The sequence below is a fragment of the Lutra lutra genome, chromosome 13, assembly GCF_902655055.1.
Source record: "Lutra lutra chromosome 13, mLutLut1.2, whole genome shotgun sequence".
In the NCBI taxonomy this organism is placed as follows: Eukaryota; Metazoa; Chordata; class Mammalia; order Carnivora; family Mustelidae; genus Lutra; species Lutra lutra.
Window position 1 is genome coordinate 73694918 of NC_062290.1, and position 20239 is coordinate 73715156.

A 20239-nucleotide genomic window follows, 5' to 3' on the forward strand; every position below is an offset into this window, starting at 1 on the left:
ATGACACAGCCTGAGGGACAGAGGGCTTGGCTGGCTTCGTTACCTGCTGCACTGGTTCAGCAGAGAGATCAGACCTCTCAAGGAGGAAAGCGCACATCCCCAAGTATTTTGCTGATCCTCCCCCATCCCCAACTCGTGTCTCAAATACTTCAGGCTGGGAGCATTGGAATGCACCAACACATCAGCCAGAGTCCTCTTGGAAAAAGTTTTCCATCCCTCAAAGGCAATCTCCTTGAAGATAGTCAAATCACTTCTTGCTTCTTAGCCTCCACATATCTTAGATTTCATAAATCTACAGATAAATACTGTTCCAACATATAGATACATACTTACATACATACATACATATGTGGTTATCTAAAAGTCTGATGTTAAATTATGCATTCCCTTTTTTTAAAAAAATCAATCCTTTGCATAGGAAGGAAAACACTTTTAAACAAAAACATTTCAGGTATGTGATTGTACCTGTAAGATAAAACACGAGATGACAGGAAGAACACATAGAAGGGGGAGGAGAGGCAATATGTGCTTTTTACTGCCACATATAAAATTGATCCCAGCAGAAGCTAATTACAAGATCCAAGCAGGAAATGATCAAGCTCCCAGAACTACACTCCCATCTACGTCTTCTACCATGTTTCCAAATCCTATGCTAATGTTCATTCTAGGCCCTTCCTCAAGTTGTAATCTTGTATTTTCACCCCATTCAATACAGCCATCACATAATAAACACACTTGTATGAAAACCTCTGTTCTTAGTGGTCTGGATACTCCTTGAATATAATCTCCCATCTTGACTTCAATCCCACTGAGGTCCATTGATGTCCCTGCCATGGACAATCTCAAGTCATCTGTCCTCCTTGCAGCCAATCAGTGCCCTTGTGTGCCCTTAACAGAAATTATCAACACCCTTGTGCATTCAGTGGAGGACCAGTTATAGTTCAGACACTGTCACAAAGGGCTAGAAACCAAAGGAGCTGCCATTTTATCAACCCCTAGGCTGACCTGCCTATGATCTCAGAGTTCACCTGCAAGTCATATTTCATTTCAGTGAAGCACTTCTTCGTAGTGGCTGGCTAGTTTTTGTAAAAGCAATTTACATCCATTTCCTCTTATTAGGTCATGTGCCCCTCCCATCAGTCCTTCAGGCAGTTATTAATCATTATATTCTCTTGGGACAGATTTCCTTCATCTTTCATACTTTTTGGTATCCTAATATCCTAAAACAGTTAAGCTTCCAAAAGTGACTTAACCTAAGATATTACTCATACATCAAAAAAGTAGTTTTCAGAAACATCTCAAACTAGCTCCTTCCTTCAAATGATTTCTAATGCAGAAACTTGATGTGTAAGCAGCTCTGTTTTCAGCGGTGAGAGACCCCACATAGGTGGGCTTGTGCTCATTCCTGACCCCTGAGGGTGTCCAGAAGTACTACTTCCAGAAACCTAGGAATCTGTAGGCCTCATTTTGAAAACACTTAGGCTGAAGGAATCTGAATTCTTTCAATATCTCATAAATATTGACAAGTTCCACTTTGATTTGGAGACCATGTCATGCTTGGATACATCTAAATATTTAAAGAGTATATGAACAACAAATAAGTCAATACAGAATCAATGAAAATATGCCACAACAAAGAAGGGAGCCAACCGTAAGGCATGAAACCTCAGAACAGAAGTACTGTTGAAAATAATAAAATGATTTCTGCAAGAACCAGAACAAATGCTGGCAATTACTGTTCCCAAAGGTACAGAAGATGTGTCCTTTGTAAAGGAGAAATAGCAAGCTCTAACGAAAACTACAGGAATGAGGAAATAGATACTGAAGAAACCAGAAAAAAAGTAGAGGAAAGTACAATATATCATAATGAAATTAAGAATCCATTGAAGGTGGTCAAAAGGTCAAAAGCAGAAGTGACACCGAGTATCTGGAACAGTAATATTGAAGACAAACTTGAGAAGGCATCACTGCACAGGAAGCGAATGAGAACAAAAATTTTAATTGTGACAGGAAAAAACAATAATTTTTAAGAACATAGAATTGGCTAGGGGCCCCTGGGTGGCTCAGTAGGTTGAGTGTCTGCCTTCTTTTCAGGTTATGATCCCAGGGTCCTGGGATCAAGCCCTGCATCGGGTTCCTTGATCATCAGGGAGCCTGCTTCTCCCTCTGCCTGCTGCTCCCCCTGCTTGTGCTTATACTCTCTCTCTTTCTTTTTCTCTGTCAAATAAATAAATAAAATCTTAAAAAAAAAAAAGAAGGAAGGAAGAAAAGAGAGAGAGAAAGAAAGGAAGGAAGGAAATGGAATTGGCTAGATCATCCTGACAGGAAATAACTAAAGAATCACAAGACTTAGGGGCATCTGGGTGGCTCAGTGGTTAAGCATCTGCCTTCAGCTCAGGTCACGATCCCAGGGTCCTGGGATAGGGCCTCACATCGGGCTTTCTGCTCACTGGGAAGCCTGCTTCTCCCTCTCCTACTCCCCCTGCTTTGTTCCCTCTCACTCTGTCTCTCTGTGTCAAATAAACAAATAAAAACTTAAAAAAAAAAAAAGAAAAGAAAAAAGAATCATTGGTTTTAAATGACATATTAAACCAGATGAACTTAACAGACATCCACAGAAGAACAAGGAATAAAATCCAACCTAAGATCGATAGTGTCTTGAACAAAGAAGTTAGAAATAGTAGGACCCTAAAACAAACAAACAAACAAACAAACATAGTAGAAAAAGAAGAAAAATTTTTTGGATCTTAAAAAAAAAAAAACAAACAAAAAAGGCCTGAATCTATTTAAAAACAAAAAAAAAAAAACAAAACAAAAAGGAAAAACAGGGTTCATCATGTTCCAGGAACAGTTACTGAAACAAAAACGTTCTCTAGACATGAAAGGGCAAACTATTTTAATTATGTGGATAAAGAAAAGTACTATAAGATGTAAGAAGAAACGCTTACTTAGAAAGGAAAAAATTCAAGTTTGCCTCAGTCTTCATCATATGTTTAAATTCCAGAAGAAAATGGAGGTGTGTCAAAATGTTGAGAGGAAAAATCCTAGTGAGCCAAAATCCCAAACTTAGTCAACTTCTCCTTCACAAACAAGAAAAACTTCTCATGCAAGGATGCAGCACAAATACCACAAATGTGCCCTTGACAGAAATGTCCTGAAGTGCATTCTACAGCTGAAGAAGTTGAAAGGGGCTCTGAGAAGTCAAAAGTCAAAATTTAAAGGCACTGCTATCAGTACATATAGGAAACAATGTAATGTGGAAAATAACTATAAAACTTATCACAAATACAATTTTAAATTTTCACTCAAAGTTAAAAAAAAAACTTGCAAGGAAACTTTCATCGGTTAAAATAAAATGTTGTTTAGCTAATACTCAATGGGGAAAAACTAAAAGCTTTTCTGGTAAGGTCAGGAACACAATAGTGCCCATCCTTACCACATGGTTCAACATAGTACCAGAAGTCCTAGCCGCAGCAATCAGAAATCAAAAAGAAATAAAAGGCATCCGAATCGACAAGGAAGAAGCCAAACTCACTCTCACAGACGACATGGTATTCTATGTAGAAAACCTGAAAGACTCCACCAAAAACTGATACATGAATTCAGCAAAGTCACAGGATATAAAATCAACATACAGAAATCTGTTGCATTTCTATACACCAATAATAAAGCATCAGAAAGAGAAATCAAGGAATCCATACCATTGCACCCAAAACAGTAAGATACTTAGGAATAAATCGAACCGAAGAGGTAGAAGATCTATATGGAAAGCTATAGAATGCTTATGAAAGAAATTGAAGAAGACACCAAGAAATGGAAAAACACTCCATGCTCTTAGAATGGAAGAAAAAATACTGGGGTTTTTTGCAGTTTGGGTTATTTTTTTATTTTTTTTATTATATTCAATTAGCCAGCATAGTTCAATTCATTAGGTGCATATAACACCCAGGGCTCAACACACATGCCCTCCTTAATACCTATCACCTGGCTATCTCATCCCCCCACCCCCCAGAAGAACAAATTTTGTTAAAATTTATATGTTACCCAAAGCAGTCTACACATTCAGTGCCATCCGTATCAAAATACCATCAACATTTTTCACAGAGCTGAAACAAACAACCTTAAAATGTGTATGGAAGGGGCACCTGGGTGGCTCAGTGGGTTGAGCCACTGCCTTCGGCTCAGGTCATAATCTCAGGGTCCTGGGATCGAGCCCCGTGTCGGGCTCTCTGCTCAGCGGGGAGCCTGCTTCCTCCTCTCTCTCTGCCTGCCTCTCTGCCTGCTTGTGATCTGTCTGTCAAGTATATAAATAAAATCTTTTAAAAAAAAATGTGTATGGAACCACAAAAGACCCCTGAATAACCAGAGTAAAGTTGAAATAGAAAAACAAAGCTGGAGGCTTCACAATTCTGGACTTCAAGGTGTATTATAAAGCTGTAGTCATCAAGATAGTATGGTATTGACACAAAGGCACATAGATTGATGAAGCAGAATAGAGAACCCAGAAATGGACCCTCAACTCTCTAGTCAACTAATCTTCGACAAAGCAGGAAAGAATGTCCAATGGAAAAAAAAGACAGTCTCTTCAACAAATGGTGTGGGAAAAACTGTATAGCAACATGCAGAAGAATGAGTTTGAACCACTTTCTTATACTATACATTAAAAAAAATTCAAAATAGATGAAAGACCTAAATGTAAGACAGGAAACCATCAAAATCCTAGAAAGAAAACAGGCAGCAACCTCTTTGACCTGGGCTGCAGCAACTTCATACTAGACATGTCTCTGCAGGCAAAGGAAACAAAAGCAAAAATGAACTATTGGGATCTCATCAAGATAAAAAACTTCTGCACAACAAAGGAAACAATCAGCAAAACTAAAAGGCAACCAATGGAATGGCTGAAAATATTTGCAAATGACATATTAGATAAAGGGTAATGTTCAAAATCTATAAAGAACTTATCAAACTTAACACCCAAAAAATAAATAATCCAATCAAGAAATGGGCAGAAGACATGAACAGACATTTGTCAAAAGAAGACATCTAAATGGCCAACAGACACAAGAAAAGATGCTCAACATCACTCATCATCTGGGAAATACAAATCAAAGCCACAATGAGATATCACCTCACACCAGTCAGAATGGCTAAAATTAACAACTCAGGAAACAACAGATGTTAGCAAGGATGCAGAGATAGGGGAACTCCTTTTGCACTGTTGGTGGGAATGCAAACTGGTGCAGCCACTCTGAAAAGAAGTACAGAGGTTCCTCAAAAACTTAAAAATAGAAATACTGTATAACTCAGCAATTTCACTACTAGGTATTTACCCAAAGGATACAAAAATGCTAACTCAAATGGGCACATGCACTCTAATGTTTTCAGCAGCACTATCAACAATAGCCAAATTATGAAAAGAGCCCAAATGTCCATCACCTGATGATGAACAGATACAGAAGATGTGGTGTGTATGTATCCACTTGAATAGCCATCAAAAGGAATGAAACGTTACCATCTGCAACATGGATGGAACTAGAATGTACTATGCTAAGTGAAATAAGTTGGTCAGATATACGATTTCACTCATATGTGGAATTTAAGAAACAAAACAGACGAACACAGGGGAAGGGAAGGGGAAATAAAATAAGATAATAACCGGTATTAACAGAGAGCGAGGTAAACCATAAGAGTCTCTTAATTAGAGAGAATAAACTGAGGGTTGATGGAGGGGAATGGAGTAAGGGATGAGTGAAAAAGGTGATAGGCATTAACGTTGGGATGAGCACTGGTTATTGTATATAAGTGATGAACCACTAAGCTCTATTCCTGAAACCAATACTACATAATATGTTAACTACATAATATGTTAACTAAATTGAATTTGAAGTTTTAAAAAAAAGAAAAAAGGAAAAAAATTTTTAAAAATAAAAAGATTGATAATTAATTAATTAATTAATTTTTAAAATGCTGTTTAGGAACAACTCCATGAGAATAAGCCACAGAAAGCACAGAGAATGCCAAAGCTAAGTAAAATTCCTCACCATGAATTAGAAGGAGTTGAGAAGTATTTTTTGAACTTTATTTTTAAGAAACCATAAGACTGCCATTTATGATATTCTGATGAACTCAAAGGAAAACTCATGCCACAAGTGAACCCCTACAGGAATCTGAAATTTTGAGGAACTGGATAGTCCTACAACCTGAAAGTGAAATTTTCAAGTTGTCCCATATTATTAGTGCACCAGGGTTCCTCAAAGACGGAAACAGATATCCTTTTGAAATGAACCAACCCTCAACACTGACCCCAAAGAATTCTACTTCCCCCAAAAAAATACATTGGAAGGAATATGAATAGCATACAGAAATCACAAAATCACAAAATATACATGAAAAAAATCACAAAATATACAAGGAAAGAAGGTACCATAAGGGATGGTCTACAGTAATAATAGAGAGCAAAAGCAGACTTTCAAAGAGTTCACACATTGCAATTATTAGACACAGAATATGGAAAAGTATACTGGATTAAGATATTTAAAGAAATAAATAAGTTTTAAAAATATGACTAAAGAGGGAGTGGAGGGACGCCTGGATGGCTCCGTTGGTTAAGCGTCCAACTCTTGGTTTTTGGCTCAGGTCATGATCTCGGGATCATGAAATGGAGCCTCTCGTGGGGCTCCATGCTCAGCATAGAGTTTGTTTTAGATTCTTTCCCTCTGCCTCTCCCCCTGCTTGCACTCACTTGTGCTCTATCTCTTGCTCTCAAATAAATAAATCTTAAAAAGGTGGGGGGGGGGGCAGAATGGTCAACAACCTGCAGAGCAACATGCCTAAGTTTTATTGTGACTCCTATGAAACATACCTCACCCATGACTCCCATCTGTGAGGAAGACATACTGCAGTGGTAGGACATACAAAGAGAATGTGCAAGACTGCTAACAGAAGTGGATGGAAGAGTAGGCTCGGAGCTCCATATCAACAAGGAAAGATACCTCCTACTCCAACCTGTGTTCTCCCTCCTGAAAGAGCAATAATCTTACCTCCCACCAGTCTCCCAGTTCCTCCTTGCACTGGTATGATGCCAGCACCCCATCATGGAACCCTCCCATGATGCCAATGATGGGGTCTCCTATTCCTGGGATGATGCCAGTAGGACCTGCTCCTGGAACAAGGCCACCTATGGTGGACTATATGCCACAGATGCCTAGGCCCCCAATGATGAGAACACCCACCCTTCCCATGATGGTGCTCATTCAGCCAGGAATGACCCCACCAGACAGATAGAGAGGGGAGCCTCTTTATATCCATTTTACATAACTTGTTCTACTTCACCAGGAGGCCAAGGTGCGGTAACTCTGGGTGTTTTCTAACAGGACAGAGTGTTTTCTAATAGGACAGGAAAGACTTTCCCTTCCTATCAAAGACAGAATAGTTTTGGCAAGAGACTAATGGGACCAAAAAAAAAGGGGGGGGGCAATTTTTATTTGTATTGTGAAATGTGAAAATAAAATTGTCAACTCTTTTAGTTTAAAAAAAAATAAAAAATAAAAATAAAATATGGTTACAGAACATGAGACTATTAAAAAACACTACAGACTGAATGCTTGCATCCCCTCAAAATTCATATGTTAAAATCCACCCCCAATGTGATGGTATTAGATGTTGGAGCCTTTGGGAGGTCATTAGAGCATGAGAGTGGAGCCCTCATGAATGGGTTCTTGCCTTTAAAAAAGAGACCTCAGTAGACTCCTTCACCACTTCTTACATGTGAGGACACAGTGTGAAGATAGCCATCTATGAACCAGGAAGCAGGCTCTCACCAGATGCAAATCTGCCAGCACCTTGATCTTAGACTCCCCAGCCTCCAAAGCTGTGAGAAATAAATGTTTATTATTTAAACCACCCACCCTATGGTATTTTTATTACAGCAGCCTGAAGAGACTAAGACAAAAATAAGCAAATCTGAAAAGAAACAAATTATATTCCTAGTAACAAAAAATAATAATAAAGTCACTGAAACTAACAAATCCCATGGAAAAGATGAACTAGAAGATTAGACACAAAAAATAGTATTACCTAAATGTTAGGTAGTTATGAAGAATTAATTCAGTATGCACCTTACAGAGACAAAAATATGGAAAACATAATAGCTAGATGAAAAAAAAAAAAAAACCAGAAGATGAAGTAAGTATCTAACAAAAGTCTAATTGGAGTTTCAGAAGGAAGGGAGAAATAGAATGGAGAAGAGGTACTATCTAAAGAGATAATGACTAGTAATTTCTCAGAAGAAACCAATACACAGTTTCAGGAAATTCAGTGAATTCCAAGTAGGATAAATAAAAAGAAATCCATACCTAGATTTCATCACAATGAAATATCAGAATATTAAAAACCAGGAGATTTTTCAAACAGCAGTCAGCTGGAACAATAAATCAGTGCCAAAGGAGTGACAATGTTAACTAATATCCTATCAGCAAAAATGGAAACCAGAAACAGTGAAACAGTATGTTCAATGTGGTAAGAAAAAAATCTAGCAAAATATATCCAGTAAAAAGATTTCAAGAGCAAGTGTAAAATAGACATTTTCAGACAAAATAAAATTTAAGAATTAGCCACCATTAGACCATGATTAAAAAAAAAAATTCTAAAACTAAGTTATGCATTAGAAATATAATGAACAGGGGCGCCTGGGTGGCTCAGTGGGTTAAGCCTCTGCCTTCGGCTCAGGTCATGATCTCAGGGTCCTGGGATCGAGTCCTGCATTGGGCTCTCTGCTCAGTAGAGAGCCTGCTTCCTCCTCTCTCTCTCTCTCTCTCTCTGCCTGCCTCTCTGCCTGCCTGTGATCTCTCTCTGTGAAATAAATAAATTTAAAAAATCTTTTAAAAAAAAATATAATGAACAGTATGTATATTTAAATGCTCTAGTATAGAGTCATTTTTTTAAATGCAAAAAAGGTAAAAATCAATTTTAATATTGATCTATTTAATCCAATGGATCAAAAAATGATTTCAATACGTAATCAATATAAAAATCATCAATAACATATTTTACCCTTTTTGTACTAGGTGTCTGAAATCCAGTAGGCACTTTATAGTTACAGTGAATCTCAATTCAGACCAGTAATTATATTTCAAGTACTCAATATCCACATGGCTGGTGGCTATCATATTGGTCAGCACAATGATGAGAGATATACCTAGAAGGAAAATTATTCCTGGTGAAATGGCTGAGATGTAGGAAGAGAGGATGAGCAAAACAAGTGATAAAAAGGTGGGCAAACCCAATGTTCCCAAGGGACACTGACTGTATAAAACAATGTTCCCAAGGGACACTGACTGTATTTATGCAGTACACCAGAAGTTAGGGAAAGGTTTGATCAGATTCTGTTTAAACAGTTTGGGGCAAGAGTACTTCACAAGGAATTTGTATACTTCATATTGCATCATATTAAGAGGTACAACAATGCATAGTCGGTGATGGCAAGACTGCGTCAAGGTGAGACAGCCAAATCCCTCTATCACAAAGTCATATTTTTCTCACTTTTTATCAAAACTCAATCCATGGGGTGAGAACAGGGGAGAAGAAGTACAAAGTCTGTGAGATAGAAGTACGTCTGGTGTGTTTGATGGGCGCCTGGGTGGCTCAGTGGGTTAAGCAATTGCCTTCAGCTCAGGTCATAATCTCAGGGTCCTGGGATGGAGCCCCAGGTCGGGCTCCTCCTGCTCGGCAGGGAGCCTGCTTCACCCTCTCCCTCAGCTCCTCCCTCTGCCTGTGTTCTCTCTCTGTCAAATAAATAAGTAAAATCTTTAAAAAAAAAAAAAAAAGAAAAGAAAAAGAAAAAAGAAGTCGGGTATGTTTGAGAAATAGTAGGGAGAGAGATTCCCTATACTGTAGCCCTTGACTAAGCTAATATCTGATCAGAATCATTTACCTATTAACAATTCTCTTAAAAAGAATGTATCAGAATCACTAAAGGAACTATTTAATGACTAAAGATCATTTAATCAGAATTAACAAGTACACCCTGTTGATATTGAACCCAGACCCCCATGGGCCATTACTCCATACCCACCCCCATCTCCAGCTTCTTTGTGCTTTTGCCTCTATGGGCCCCATCTGTGATTATCTTCAGAAGACCGGCCTCAGCCACAGACACTATTTGGATTGCCTGAAAAAGGCCGAAAGTATCTGAGAGACTGGGTACCCCTTAGTTTAGTTGGGGTGACTCTGAGCCACGGAGTGACTTCTGAAAGCCCCGCCCTCTCTCAAGTTGCGACAAAATATGAGCTATAATTTGTTCTCCAAAACTTTCCCATACAACCCAGCTGAGGCTAGAACTGTGCCAGAAATTGTACCCTCGCTTGGATTCCTCCTTTTCACTGATCTGTTTCTCCTGCTCCCTTACCTGTTTCTCCCGAGAGCAATTCCCTAGTAAATAAATCACTTGCACATAAATACTCAGTTCGGGGTTGGCATCTTTAGAACGTGACACAAGGCAATCCCTAATTCTGAATGCCACATAACATCTGGAATATACATAACAAATCTAATTCTATATACTCATATGCAAAATGGAACAAAAATAAGAATCCTTTCTATTTCCATATGAAGCGATCGCTTTCTGTTAGCAGACATTGTAAAAAATTCGTGAGCGGTCAGTGCAAGGCTGATCCATGAGTGGCATCCACCAGCCAGGGTATGCCACTGTACACACCCTGGTGTTAAGCTGCACTCAGACACACAGTATTAGCATTATTGAAAACTCAGCTGGGCTTCACTTTTCTGGATGTGTAAAACTTCTTTGGTTCTTGAATACAAGCAAATCGCTCACCATTCCTAAAGACTGAATGTGGCTCTTATTGTCTCAGGGACAATGAGTCTAGTGTTTCGCGCTCAGACTACATGTTTCAAAGGGAATCTTTGTCTGCTTCACATGAAATAAATCAGAATCTATATTTACTGGGGAAAGAGCGATCCAGCAACCTTCACTCTAAGAAATCAGCCCTGACGGCCTTAAGTTACAATGTTAGGTAAAGTCATAGGTAGCCATTTGATAATACAAGCCAGAGACTTCTAAGAGGCGCTGAGAAGAAACCAGAAAATAGAACCCACCCCTCACCTTTTTCTAGCCATTTTTAACCACTGAAAATATTTCTTACAATTATGTAAATTGTTTTCAAGTACATTTCTACAAGAACTTTTTATAAACCAAAATTTCTCCCCATTTTGGGAGAAATATTTAATTTCTATATTAATTATCCATCAATCTATTAATATATCTATAAATACTTAAATATTTATAGATACAAGCATGTGACAGTCCGAGGTTCTGCAAACAATGCAGAGAAACCTCATCAAGTTGGGCTCTAGTGGTTTGTAAGAAATATTTTGAAAATTATCTGCTGAGGTTCATTACTATCCTTTAAAGGACACACACACACATTTTATATCAATAATGGAAACAAGGGCAACAAAAAAACACTTCTCTAACCTTATATTAAGAGTGTAACTTTGGGAGGCAGAAAGAGGAGGACGCTGGGCTTGCCTCATCCCTCCAACACAGCTAGGTCAATTTCAAATCATTTTGAACAACTAGGAAATCAATCTGAGAATTAAAAAACCAATGTACACAATTGGAGGGAGAGAACCTGGCAGATGCGAGTTTCAGAGGTATGCACTGGGGTAGAGAAATGCCAGGGTGCTGGCAGAAGTGAGGGAGACCTTTACCTGGAGGGAGGTCAGGGAAGCAGGACAGAGCAGGGGAGAGAGCAGCATGTAGGGTTTGCACAAGGCGCCATGGTGTAGGGATCCCCTGAGTCGCACTGGGAGAGAATATTCCCCTTCCTGGAGGACATCTGGAAGAGGGTGGATTGCCATTCCCAGACCAGAAGGCCCACCGGGTACCACTGAGCAGCCCTTCAACACCAGGGACAGAGGCATGCACAGAGGGCAGCTAACCTGGTTGTAGCTTCCTGCTGTGCTTCACCCTAGACCCCAGGCACACGAGCAGGCCTGCAACTGCTTTTCTAGGTGAGAATGATGTCATGTGCACCACGAGGTTCTCCTCCAGGGGCAGGGAGTGGGTCCTTTAAGATTTGGAGTTTTGAATGCCAGGTGTCAGCCAGAAATAAAACACAGAACTGTGGCACTGGGCATGCCGATGGCCCACACAGACAGGTTGAAAGCCTGGGACACAGAAGGGGAGACTGTTCACTTTTCTGTAAGGGCTTCCTGAACAGCACCAGTAGCAAATTCCCATCCCCAAGGAGGAGAGGACAGGATGATGTCATCTTCCACCCACCAGCACAGTCAGACCTCAGAGAGAAACAACCACCTCCAGGGAAGGCTAGAGCCCCTTACACCAAACCCCACAGCCCTGCACCCAACAGGGACATCTTTCCAAGGTCAGGTCTGACTATGAGCCAGAGCAGCTTCTCCCTCAGAAGACCGACACAACCCCCACCCCAATCTACCAAGTCTACTAATGAAAGAGTGCTCTAAAGCTTCAGCTTCGGTTCTGGTGGAAATAGAAACAGACTTTTTTTTTTTTTTTAATATTTGATTTTTTATTTCCTTTCTTTTTTTTTTTTTTTTTAAATAGGGCTTTTAGTTTTTTGTTCATTTGTTGGTTTGTTGCATTTTCTTGGTTTTTGGATCAAGCTTTCTTTTTTTTTCTTTTATCCTTCTTTCTTTTTGGAATCAGGCTTATAGCTTTTTGTTTGTTGCTTTTTCATTCCTTTTCCTTATTTCTTTTCTTGGATCAGGCTTTTTTTTTTTTTTTTTAAATCAGGCTTACCTTAACAGACAAATTAAGCACACCCAGTTAAAGAACTCCCCACTGCAAGCAAGGAGGAATTGTGTAGAGGACTGACATGTAGGAAAGAGCAACCAAAACACAACAGCAGCACACACACAGCATACGCCTGAAACACTTCCTGAAATGCCAGGCCCTGCACAGTGTATGATCCCTGCTTAATACAATATTACTCTCGGGAGGAGAAAACAAGCTTTTATGACACACAAAAGACAGAATGACAAGATGGATGAACTGTCCCCAAAAGAAAGATCAAGAAGAAATCACAGCCAGGGATTTGCTAAAAACAGATGTAAGCAAAATATCTGAACAAGAATTTAGAACAACAGTTATAAGAGTACCACCTGGGCTTGAAAGAAGTACAGAAGACACCAGAAAAGACACCAGAACCGATATGCAAAACCAACTGGTTATAATCACAATGAGGATAGAAGAAACAGAGGAATGAATACGTGATATAGAAGATAAAATTATGGAAAATAATGAAGCTGAAAAGAAAAGGGAAAGAAAACTATTAGATCACAAATATTGACTTAGGGAACTTGGCAATTCCACAAAGTGCATTAATATCATGTGAGAGGAGTTCCAGAAGAAGAGTGGAGGAAAAAGGGGCAGAAGGTTTATTTGAACAAATAAGAGCTGAGAACTTTCCTAATCTTGGGAAGGAAACAAGCATTCAAGTCCAAGAGCCACAGAGAACTCCCCTCAAAATCAACAAAAACAGGACAGCACCAAGACATATCATAGTGAAACTTGGAAACTACAAAGATAAAGAGAGAATTCTGAAAGCAGCTCAGGGATAAAAGGTCCTTAACCTACAAGGGTAGACACATAAGTTTAGCAGCAGACCTGTCCATAAAAACTTGGCAGGCCAGAAGAGAATGGCATGACATACTGCACATGCTAAATGGGGGAAAAAATGCAGCCAAGAATACTATATCCAACAAGGCTGAAGGAGAGATAAAGAGTTTCCAAGATAAGCAAAAACTAAAGGAGTTTGTGAACATTAGACCAGCTTTGTAAGAAATATTAAAGGGGACCCTTTGAGCAGGAAAGAGAGACCAAAAGCAACAAAGACTAGAAAGGAACAGAGACAGAGACAACCTACAAGAACAGTGACTTTACTGGTAATACAAGGACACTAAATTCATAGCTATCAATAATTACTTTGAATATAAATGTACTAAATACGTCAATCAAAAAATATAGGGTATAAGAAAGGATTAAAATGACCCAGCAATTGCACTGCTGGGTATTTACCCTAAAGATACAAACGTAGTGATCCGAAGGGGCACGTGCACCCGAATGTTTATAGCAGCAATGTCTACATGTCTACAATAGCCAAACTATGGAAAGAACCTAGATGTCCATCAACAGACGAATGGATAAAGAAGATGTGGTATATATACACAATGGAATACTATGCAGCCATCAAAAGAAATGAAATCTTGCCATTTGCGACGACGTGGATGGAACTAGAGGGTATCATGCTTAGCGAAATAAGTCAATCGGAGAAAGACAACTATCATATGATCTCCCTGATATGAGGGAGAGGAGATGCAACATGGGGGGTTAAGGGGGTAGGGGAAGAGTAAATGAAACAAGATGGGATTGGGAGGGAGACAAACCATAATTGACTCTTAATCTCACAAAACAAACTGAGGGTTGCTGGGGGGAGGGGGGTTAGGAGAGGGGAGTGGGGTTATGGACATTGGGGAGGGTATGTGCTATGGTGTGTGCTGTGAAGTGTGTAAACCTGGCGATTCACAGACCTGTACCCCTGGGGATAAAAATATATTATATGTTTATAAAAAATAAAATTAAAAAAAAAGAAAGGATTAAAAAAAAAAAGACCCATCGATACGCTGCTTATAAGAGACTCATTTTAGACCTAAAGACTCTTCCAGATTGAAAATGAGGGGATGGAGAACCATCTATCATGCTAACAGTAATCAAAAGAAAGCTGGAGTAGCCATCCTTACATCACACAAAGTATATTTTAAACCAAAGACTATAATAAGAGATGAAGAAGGGCACTATATCATAATAAAGGGGTCTATCCAACAAGAAAATCTAATAATTATACATATTTATGCCCTCAACTTGAGAGCAGCCAAATATATAAATCAGTTAATAACAAATCTCAAGAAACTCACTAATAATAATACAATAATGATAGGGCACAGTAACACCCCACTCACAGCAATGGACAGATCATCTAAGCAGAAGATCAACAATGAAACAGGGGCTTGAATAACACACTGGACCAGATGGACTTAACAGATATATTCAGGGCATTTCATCATAAGGCAGCAGCAGAATGCACATTCTTTTTGAGTACACATGGAACATTCTGTAGAATAGATCACATACTGGGTCACAAATCAGGCCTCAACTGGTACAAAAAGACTGAGATTATACCACGCATATTTTCAGACCACAACACTATAAAACTTGATGTCAACCACAGTAAAAAATTTAGAAAGACCACAAATACATGGAGGTTAAAGAACATCCTACTAAAGAATGAATGTGTTAACCAGGAAATTAAAAAAGAAATTAAAAAAAAAAAAGGCATTCAAGCAAATGAAAATGAAAACACTACAGTCCAAAACCTCTGGGATGCAGCAAAGGTGGTCATAAGAGGGCAGTATATAGCAATACAGGCCTTCCTCAAAAAGCAAGTAAAGTCTCAAATACACAACCTAACTTTACACCTAAAGAAGGTGGGAAAAGAACAGCAAATAAAGCAAAGAACCAGCAGTAGAAGGGAAATAATTAAGATTAGAGCAGAAATAAAAGATAGAGAAACAAAGAAACAAAACAGTAGAACAGATCAACGAAACTAGGAGTTGGTTCTTTGAGAGAATTAACAAAATTGATGAACCCCTAGCCAGCCTTGTCAAAAAGAAAAGAGAAAAGACCCAAATAAATAAAATCACAAATGAAAGAGGAGTGATCAAAACCAACACCACAGAAATACAAACAATTATAAGAGAATATTATGAGCAACTATACGCCAACAAACTGGGCAATCAGGAAGAAATGAATAAATTCCTAGAAACATATAAACTAACAAAACTGAAAAAGAAATAGAACATTTGAACATACCCATAACCAGCAAAGAAATTGAATCAGTAATCAAAAATCTCCCAACAAACAAGAGTCCAGGGCCATATGGCCGCAAGGGAATTCTACCAAACATTTAAAGATGAATTAATACCTATTCTTCTAAAGCTGTACCAAAAAAATAGAACTGGAAAGAGAACTTCTAAACTCATTCTATGAGACCAGCATTACCTTGATTCCAAACCCAAAGACCTCACTAAAAAGGAGAATTACAGACCAATATCCCAGATGAACACAGATACAAAATTTTTCAACAAGTACTAGCTAATCTAATCTAACAGTACATTAAAAGGATTATTCACCATGATCAAGTGGGATTTATTCTGGGCTGCAGGGTCAGTTCAAGATCCACAAATTGATCACTGTAACACACCACATTAATAAAAGAAAGGATAGGGTGCCTGGGTGGCTCAGTTGGCTAAGCATCCAACTCTTGATTTCAGCTCAAGTCATGACCTCAGGATCATGAGATTGAGCCCCACATCAGGCTCCATGCTCAACTGGGAGTCTGCTTAAGATTTTCTTGCTCCCTCTCCTTCTCCTCCCACCCCCCACATTCTCTCTCTCTCTCTCTCTCAAATAAATAAATATTTTTCAAAAGAAAAGAAATAAAAGAAAGAATAAGAATCATATGACACCCTCAATAGATGCAGAAAAAGTATTTGACAAAAACAGCATCTTTTCTTGATTAAAAAACCCTCAAGAAAGTAGGGATAGAAGGAACATACCTCAACATCATAAAGACATATACTAAAGACCCACAGTTAATATCATCCTCAGTGGGGGAAAACTGAGAGTTTTCCCCTGAGGTCAGAAAGGGATGTCCACTTTTACCACTGTTGTTCAACATAGTACCGGAAGTCCTAGCCTCAGCAACCAGACAACAAAAAGCAACAAAAGGCATCCAAATGAGCAAGAAAAAAGTCAGACTTTCATTCTTTGCAGACAACATGATCCTCTAAGTAGAAAACCCAAAAGACTCCACCAAAAAAATTGCTAGAACTGATACATGAATTCAGCAAAGTCACAAAATATAAAATCAACATAGAGAAATCTGTTGCATTTAAAAAAAGAAAAAATCTGTTGCACTTCTATACACAAATAATAAAGCAGCAGAAAGAGAAATCAAGGAATCCATCCCATTTATAATTGTACCAAAAATCATAAGATACCTAGGAATAAATCCAACCAAAGTGGTAAAAGATCTGTATGCTGAAAACCACAGAACATTTATGAAAGAATCTGAAGAAAACACAAAGAAATGGAAAAACATTCCATGTTCTCGGATTAGAAGAACAAATATCATTAAATTGTCTTTACCACCCAAAGCAATCTACATATTCCATACAATCCCTATCAAAATAGCATTTTTCAAACAGCTAGAACAAACAATCCTAAAATTTGTATGGAACCAGAAAGGACCCCAAATAGCCAAGGCAATGTTGAAAAAGAAAAACAAAGTGGGAGGCATCACAATCCCAGACTTCAAGCTGTGTTACAAAGCCATAATCATCAAGACGGTATGGCACTGGCACAAAAACGAACACATAGATCAATGGAACAGAACAGAGAACCCAGAAATGGACTCACAACTATATGGTCACTTAATCTTCAACAAAGCAGGAAAGAATATCCAATGGAGGGGCACCCAGGTGGCTTAGTCAGTTAAGCATCCAACTCTTGATTTCAGCTGAGGTCATGATCTCAGGGTTATGAGATCAAACCCCATGTCAGGCTCCACAATGGGTGTGGAGCCTACTTAAGATCCTGTCTCCCTCTTCCTCTCTCCCTCTGCCCCTGGCCCCTCTACTCTCTCCCTCTTAAAAAAGAAAAAAAAAAATTCCAATAGCCTTAGATGCAGCAATTCCTTTTCTAGTAATTTATCCTAAAGATATATCCCAATGAGTGAAAAGATTATATCTACATTTATAGGTATGTCCATATCCACATCCACTCACCTAGCTGTCTATCAATCTATCTATCTACTCTCAATAGAAAGATACTCAAGAGTGTAGCAGAGGCTAACTCAGGAAGGCCAATAAGTAGTACAATGCTTTATATCTCGTTATATTCATTTGCACTTCTTGGGCTTTGAGCCTTATTATCTTTTCAAAAAAAAAAATTTAACAGAAATTTCCAAAAGCACCATATTCTAAGCATGCGTATGAGGCTCTAAGGAAATAGAGGCCTACTTCCATTGGTTATTTGATTCATTTCTTTGATCCAAAGTCATTCACAAGACTGATTAAAATACTCTGGAGTGCAGCTTGTATTATAAATAGCTCAAATTCATTCCAGGTTTTGGACAGTAGATGTATTTTTCCATTGACACCATAGTGCAAGAGTACATAGTGCATACCCCTTTGTAGTATTTTCTTCACCTCTGTGGGATTTCTCCAGGGTGATGTGGGAACATACAACAATACATCACCACTAATCTTAAGGGGATACAAAAGAGAGCCTGCTAGATTCCACTGAATACTTGGCCACCTTACATGAGTGCATCACTGAATCCCTACAATGCCATTATGAGGAAATTATTTTTATCCTCATTAGTCTGAGACTCAGAGAATCTAATAAGTGGCCCAAGAGAGCCAGAGGACTAGCAATCCGCTGGGCTGGGAAGCAAATCCGGTTACATTTGGTGCCTCAGTGGAGTGTGGACATCAGATAAACAAGAATCACAAATAACTAGCTATACTTAGTAACAACATCATCAATGCTTTTTAATGGAAATTAACGAGGCCACATCATTCCTAAAATATTGGTAAACTGATAAAAAAAACATATTAAATGCAGATAGGAAAAAAAAGACTTAGATCTGATTCTATTAACACACACAAAAAAATAAAACATAAATTTAGGAATCTTATGAGGTTCAGTTAGAATAATACTAAAAACAGGTTTTTTTTAAAGATTTTATGTATTTATTTATTTGACACAGAGATCACAAGTAGGCAGAGAGGCAGGCAGAGAGAGAGAGGAGGAAGCAGGCTCCCCAGCCCGATGTGGGACTCGATCCCAGGACCCTGGGATCATGACCCGAGCTGAAGGCAGAGGCTTTAACCCACTGAGCCACCCAGGTGCCCCTAAAAACAGTTTAAATGCTCCCACAACTAGACTACCTTTATCAGTGAGAAAACTCAAATCATCCCTCATCAATTTCTTTTAACTGTGTAATGGTATATCGTGAAACTGGCCAAGTATTTGTGGCTTGTTTTATCCCCAATCCGCACATTGAAGTCTCTGTCTAAAGGATTTGGGCTTTTAGGTTTACTTTGCAGTATCTAGCCTAAAAGGAAAAAGGACTCGATGTTACAGCAGGCAACAAACTTGAGAGAAATAGCAGGAAGGACTTAGAACATGAATTCCTTTCAGTCCCAAAGAGACGCTGTTCCAACAGGACTCAGGTCAGAGGGCTGGGCACGGCTGGGGCAGGTCACATGGCTGATCTGGGCAAACTTGTTTTGTGAAGAAACAGATGATTTCTAGCTATGAGGCTATTGTTCCTGTAACTTTTTAGCATCAGTTAAATGTATTCCAAAATGACAAGCAAAAGAAAAGAACATTCCGAATAAATTGCAGATGAATGGAGATTTCTCCTGCCTCCTTGGGAATACTATGAGCATCTTACAAAAGGGGCCATATCCTGTTTCCTTCTCTGGTTGCTACAACTGTGGTTTGTATATTGGCTGTATCACTAATGTGAATTTACAACCCAAAAACGCCAAAAGAAAAAAAAAATCAGTACTCCTTCACAAATATGCAGTTTTCTTTCCCTAACTTTCAACAAGCACTGTTTTAAATCATCATTATTTTTTTCTGCACTGGAACCAAACCTACACATCTTTTTCATATCCTACTGCTAACACAGAAGGTGAAATACTGACAAAAATGAAAGGAGTTGCAAGTTCAGCATTAATCCAAACCAGGAGAATACTACTGGGATATTTAAAACTCAACAGTGCCTCCTAGTGCACCTATAAAAATTAGCAGGAGCCCAAAATCCAAAATAAATCAGGTTGGAAAAAACTAAATTAGGAGGCATTCATGAACTGATACTTTAAGATAATCTAGGAATTAGTCTTTGGGATGAACGTATTTACTTTATCTAAAGTAAGGAAATTACTTGCAACTAAAAATAGGGCATTAAGAAAGATCTAGATCCGGGGGAGGGAAATGCCACTAAAGCACATGGAAAGACATAATGCAAAATATAAATATGCACTTTGAAAGAGAGAGAAAGAAAGGGAAAGAAGAGGAGGAGGAAATGGAAACAGACTCTTGCTGTGCCCA

The 20239-nt window shown here is 38.7% G+C and overlaps 1 pseudogene; it reads left to right on the plus strand.

Moving 5' to 3' along the window:
* Positions 1–6826: 6826 nt before the first annotated feature.
* Positions 6827–7284, plus strand: LOC125082831 (U1 small nuclear ribonucleoprotein C-like; annotated as a pseudogene).
* Positions 7285–20239: the final 12955 nt, after the last annotated feature.